Source organism: Notothenia coriiceps, unplaced genomic scaffold, assembly GCF_000735185.1.
Source record: "Notothenia coriiceps isolate Sejong01 unplaced genomic scaffold, NC01 NC01_scaffold00035758, whole genome shotgun sequence".
Classification (NCBI taxonomy): domain Eukaryota; kingdom Metazoa; phylum Chordata; class Actinopteri; order Perciformes; family Nototheniidae; genus Notothenia; species Notothenia coriiceps.
The window spans coordinates 44,525-51,555 of record NW_011368459.1 but is presented as its reverse complement, the minus strand read 5'-3'; positions in this window follow the sequence as shown (position 1 = coordinate 51,555).

Below are 7,031 nucleotides of genomic sequence, written 5' to 3'. Positions count from 1 at the left end.
TAAAAAAACACAGGACTATATGCGGCCCTAGGCCTCAGTACCTACGAGTCGCCAGGAACAACAGTAGCCTCGCGCTCAGGAGCCTAGAACTCAGAACCCCGACACCAGGACTAGTATTCAGGCCCTACCTAATAGCCTGAGCACTAAGTAAAGGATAATATGTCGTGTACGTAAAGGTTGTAAACATGATGATACAACTTTACCATAATGAAAGTTAAATGTCGTCTGCCGTAGATAACGTTGCAGACAGGCAAGGACCTCTCCTGGAGAAGACAACGAGAGGGACTCCAAAGAGGGTAAACAAGGGAAAATTTGACACCCAAAGAGGCCTTCAAAAGGAACATGCTACACTCCCAGATCCTATCTCCCACAGCATAACAGGTTTAGACTAATAGGGACATGTTTGACCCTTCAGTTGACTCTGTTTACATTTTAAACACTATAACCGATATATTCATGATTGTAACTAAACTAACTAAACTAACTATCCACTGTTCCTCCTCAAACATCCACTACGTCCTGGACCTTGCCCTCGGTTCACCTCCAACTTCTCTCACACCTCGACTACACGACGTCCCGAACCACGCACACTCTTGGGACCGTCGACTCAAGACTACATGACCTCGGAAAGTGCGCCGGGACGACCCTTCGCCCGCGCCCGTCCTCAGGCAACGTTATGCACGTTCTGCCCTACAATTACTTTGTCACTACTCGGAAGAGACGTTGTCTTCAGACGTTCACTACCGGCCGGTCAGACCTATGACAAAGACTCCACCTCTTCCGACTAAAACTATGACTAAACTAAACAATTCTTTACTTTTCCCAACTTAGGTTATGTATGCGGTTCCAACGCCTGGACTCCCCTACCACTCTACTACCTTGGCAGCTACAACTCCTCGTCTAGAGAGTTGGAAGGGGGACTCGTCACCGACAACCCCCGGTGTGGGTTACTCGAGTCAACTAATGACAATTCAAACTCATCAACCCTGTAGGTCCAAAATTAAAAGAGACACCTCCGTCAACTACATCACATGGAAATAACTAGGGGGCTACCCCCATTAAGTCAAGGTGAGTCAAAATTGTGCGTGTACGTAAAATAAAAATATTCAATTTATTTTTATGTGCGCAATATAGGTACGTGTGTAATGTAAAAAACACATGTCTATAGTTTATTTGTCAATTATATACGGTGTATACAGTGTACGTAATTCTCCTAGTTCTAGGCCGTGGATCCCTCGTCAACCCCCAATCCACAGAACGCCCGTGGTAGATGTTGCGTCACCGGGGTCCTTGTCAGGTGTGAAGAAAGGAGCCTGCACCCTTGGCCGTTGCGCAGTTGCCAGGGTTTCATATATGGAGTGTCTGATGCTTAGTGTGGAGCGGAGAAGAGATGGTACTACAGTGTTATGGTGAGTTACGAACTAGTGCCTTTGTTAACCCCCGTCACACGAACAGGGTATAACAAGTCAGTCCGGAAAGCGGTCTTGTGTGTCGTGACTCTGACTAGACAATTCCAGCAAGATTGCTGTAGGTGAAATTTGTGTCTGTCACCGTCTTGAAGTCACAAGTCATAATTAATCAGAGTCGACGACGCAAACTGTGACAACTGGGTTGGATAACGATCTGGCTGACTTGACCGACCCTTGAAAGCGTGTAAGATGTAATCAAACTTAGGATGAATTTCCGTCTTTGTTGTTACAAGATATCCATTTATGTGTAGACTCAACTGTTTATACTGTACACCCCGAGGAGTCCGAGGAGAACCCCGTTGAGAAGAGAAATTGTAGATGTACGATGAGTGACCCGGTCATACTTTTGTGTTATTATTCACATGTTATCGATATGCCTACTGTTGGGTTTACATGTATTTGTAAAGTGGTCCTCTGATGGGTACGATCTTTAACAAACCAAGATTTTTGTAAGACTCTACAATAGTCAGTAACAAGATCCTCCAAAGTCGCCCTTCAAAAACAACAAGGTCTTCAAGAAGACTTTCCATCCTATTGCAAGAGATTTTTTGTAAGAATTTACAAACCACTATTGTAAACAATCTTGTAATACCGGGAGGGATAAGAATTTGCAAAAAGTCGCCTTCAAAAACAAACCAAGGGTCTTACAAGAAGACTTTGCATCCTATTGCGAAAGTTTGGGTAAGAATATTACAAACCCTATTGGAAGATTTACAAAAACTTTTTGTAACAATCTTTAATACGGGACGCTGGGGTAATCGGAACATGAGAGTACACAGGTATAGACAGAGAGAAGGAAGAAGTAAGATGTCCCCCGACAAACTAAGCCTATATACCTACAAGCCCCTCCATGCCCTCTCTCCTCAGTACCTCACAGATCTCCTCCACCCTTACATCCCGTCCCGCACCCTTCGATCTTCAGATTCCGGCCTGCTCTCCATTCCACCTTCACGCCTCCGCACCTTTGGGGACCGTGCCTTCAGTGTCGCTGCCCCCACCCTCTGGAACTCCCTCCCTGCTGAAATCCGTAACTCCCCTTCTCTGAACATTTTCAAATCAACCCTGAAAGCTCATCTGTTCAACAAAGCCTTCCAACATTAACTCACTCTCCCCCCCCCCCCCTGCAATGTAACACTTTCGTTTCTGCCCCCTGTTTTATCCTTATATGTTTCATATGTTAAACGACCTTGGGTTGATGAAAGGCGCTATATAAATTAAAGTTATTATTATTATTATTACTATTATTATTATTAATATCTTCTACTTCCTTTTCTAATAATGAGGTGCTACATCACAATAATGTTTCACTTAATTCCTGCTGCTTATCAATTGTTATTGTTTTAGCATTACACTGCAAAAAGAAACCCAGACATAATTCCTGTACGCTAATTAAAACTGGTTTGGTGTAACTGCACAAACAGGAAAATATTCGGTATTTGGGGAAATTCTGTCCAGGTACAAACTCACTAAACATCAAAGTCCCATTGGGAGAAAATAGTAGGTCGCTATCTAGAGCAGACAAGCTTTGGTTCAATTGGTTTTAAATAAAGACTCCTCACAAATCATGAAGCTAAACTGTGGCTACAGTGGATGTTAGAAACTGAAACAGAAAAGATAAATTATTACAGGTTTTTTTATTGAATTGCAATGGCTAACTCATAAACTTACTTTAATCTATGTATACCATGACAATGTTTGATGAAACCTTGCATGGCCAAGTGTCATTACCTTTTATATCAGAGGACTACATAAAATAATTTCTTATAGTGTACATTCATTTAAAAACCACATTGTCTGTTTTTGGTGGACACAGATATTAGGCAATGGTTATTTGTGTCCAAAAGGATTTTTGTGTGATAAAAAATTAATAAGAAACTTTTCGTGAGAAACATTATTTTAAATGGATATAAAAAGGTTCAGTGACCTACGTATATTGTAATCTAAACGTTTTTGAAGTAGGCTACACATTATACAATCCAATTAATTCCAGTCAATCCTTGTAATAAATTCAACTTTTATGAGCCTTAAAAGGTTTGCTTGTTGCTACGGTTTTTATCTTGACTGCCTAAGCTTGAATCTTATTCTACTACCAGAAATGTACGGCAGATTCTGGAGGTTCACCTTTTTTATCCACAGCCATGGGTTATGGGTAAGAGAAAAAGTCGATTTATCCTTAGCACCTATATGGTTGTACAAACTATTTATAAGCTATGAAGATGCTTGTGGGTCACCATTTCTAAGTGCTTGGTTGTTAATATAACGTTTTGTTGAGCTTATTTTGAGCAGGTAACAGGGAACATTACTCTGCAATATCAGTTCCCAAATCTTCCAATAACCTTTCAAAGAAAATCTGTTTTCATCCCATAATAAATTCATACATAATAAATGTGTCACAATCTTATGATGGACCCAAATGCAGCACTTGAGAAACCAAGGAGTATTGATAATATACTTTATTGGTAATAATACCAGAGCAGAGGGATACCAGCAGAACAGTATCAGCCGGATGATGTGCAGGCAAACAAACCAGAGGACAGCAGGCAGAAGGTGAGTAAGGGCCGGGCAGAGGGTCAGGGAGCAGGCGAGGCGGGCAACGTAGGTACAGGCAGGGTCAGACAGCAGGCAAGGCAGGATAGTCCAAGGACAGGCAGGATCAGGGACCAGGCAGAGCAGGCAGGTCAGGGACAGGCAGGGTCGGAACCGGGTAGGCAATCTGGTAACAAACGCGTGAAAGACTAGCATGAAGGCAAAGTACGATTTGGCAACGGGTGTGTGTCTGGTGAGGGTTTAAATACTGGCAGCAAAGCTAATGGGTGCAGTAGAGAAAGAGAGTGAGCAGAAACGTGTGTGTGATTAACAGGTGAGACAGGTGAATGGAAAACTATTGGTGAATGATGGAGCAGACTGTGACAAAATGTATGAATTTAGAATATTCAGAAAAATATGCAGGTTCAGGAACGCACATAATATCGAATAAACTGAGCTCAATTCAGACCGAAATGTTTCAACCAAACGAACCCACCTTTAAAAAAATGCAATGCTATGCAATTATGATAATAGACATCATGCTTTTTGCAAAACATTTGTTCGGAAACAATAGTAGGATTTTATAGGATATATTTTTCCTTCAATTTACAGTATGTTGCGCATGCTTTAGGGACCACTAAGCCAGTAACAATTGCTCTATAACAGAATTATTTTGATGTCAGCCTTGACCAAATTATTATAGTACTATGGTACGTTGTTAAAGTTTACTGATATGGTTCTTTATGGTTATTTCTGTCTCAGGATCTGCATGTCTCTGCAGAGTATCAACACTTTACAAGAACAGTATTGGCTTTTTTGCCAGATTATAGTTTAATTAGACCTTTATTTTCCACATCCTCCAGATATGACCTTGGTTTAACCCAGAGTCTTGCACCGGGGGGACTAGCCGCAGATACTAAAAGATGAAAATCTGCTCTGTTTCAAGTTATTTTTGTAACCAAAATGTCTTCTACAATTTCAGAGGTTCCACGAACCCTCGATGTGGGCTGTCACGGACGCTAGCTAAGCGGCTGAGCAACTTGAAGTTTCTTTCCCCAAATAAGTATCCCAGCCAATGCAACTCGAACATGTGTAAAACAGTGAAATAGGATGTTCTAAAGCAACCAAGAGAGAGACTGCCAAGGGGCAGAAATGATCTTGATTGAGAAACGAAGCTGTTCTTCTGGAGGTAACATTTCTGAAAGACACAGAACAGAAATACATGACTAAGGGTTTTTCCACAATAAAATAAGGAAATGTAAGAGTTATACATTTTCTTAATACTGAATCTTAGTTGCTGTCGTCACCTGTTACTCTCGGCCTTATCTGCTGACTCAGGAAGATCCTGGTCTCAGGGGGCAGGAAGCCGAGCGCCCCACCGACCAGTGAAACGCTGCTGAAATAGGGGGTATTGACCAGTGGTACACGACCATCATGTTCCTGCTTTTCCTGACATGGCTCCTAAAGCTGGAGCTGTTTGTCTGAAAGGGGGTGCATTAAAACAGCTATAACCCTGGTCTGGAAAGTTTGCACAAGAAGCTCACTGTGTAATAGATGTTGGAACAACCCCTGGAAATAGAAGAACTGTTTAACAAAGACAAACAGGACATGAACTTGATACTGTAATTTGGCTATCCAAACCATATGGTTTACCTTGAGGAAGCGCTAGGAACATTATGACTAGATATTCCTCCAATCACAAATGTTGATATGCATGAAATTCTTCTCCCAAAAACCTCCATTAGCCACATGGAGAGTAAAGTAGCTGCCACTTCAAAAGCACCAAACATGAGCTGTGTCAAGAAGATGTTGAAGCCAAAGTTTCCCATCTTGAAGTACAGGGAGTAGATTGTTAGGTTCAATGAAAAACTTAAAAACAAGAAGAAAACAGAAGTTGACTTAAAATAATAGTTTATATTTGAACACTAGTTTAACCTATTTAATTAAAATATTACTTATATTGTCAACTTCAGTACTCAGTTACCTGAGGGGACATGGACAACCTTTCAAAATAAAATGATCTTGTGTGCAGGAGAAACTTGTATATCCCCTAAGGGCTCCGTAGGTTAGTATTTCATGAAAAAAAAGGGGGGTTAGTATCTCGCGCACGAGATGACTGACTTTTTTTTTTTTCTCTCTCTTTTTTTTTTTTTTTCAAGTCCCTTTAGGGGCTCCATACAAACAGGCAAGTTGCAGTCACAAACTTTACAAAGTAGTTGAGAACAATAAAAGTGGTCTTTGAAGATGGACGTGGTAACACTTGCATGTTATGGATTCACATTGTATACGAAAGAATGATCATTTATAACACTAATGATGGTCTGCTTCTAGTTTTCCACTGCACTTAGTTAAAATATTTATGAGCTATTTCAAGAATAGGTTTGTGAGGCCCCTGATACTCAGAGGGTCTAAGCAGCATTAACGTCAGCTAGCGATATGTGAGATATTCACAGAATTGGACAAAAAGTGCAATGTATTAGAATTGCAAACTCCACTTTTAAAATCAATACCTTTTCCAACAGAGAGTCTGAAACAGTGCGTTTGTTGATGGCTGCTGCCTTGACAATCAGCTGTTTAGCCTCTTCTGACCTTCCTCTGTTTAACAACCACCTGGCTGACTCTGGTATAAACCTCAAAGAAACAAGGAAAGTGCCAGTTAAATAGTGTACATCGTATACAAATAAAACAATAAAAAGTCATAAAAAAGGGTAAATGCTCACCATAGATAGCAACTACTGCAAACTGAGCTGCTGTGAAGTTGACCAAGTCTCCAGTGACGTATGGCGTAGATTACGCCAGCCAGGACGCACTGTATAATTGTAGTAAAAAGCTGTGACACACATGCTCCCCATGATCTTTTGGATCCCCTGATCCACTCAGTTGGAACTCACTACAAATTGGTTGTACATGGCATTTAAACAGTCACTCATTTAACACACCAGCTGTAAAAGATTTGAAGTTCTAATGTTTAGAACATTATTAAATAACACGTATATAATAATAGTTTCCGTTACAGTAGCTAACATTAGCATGACT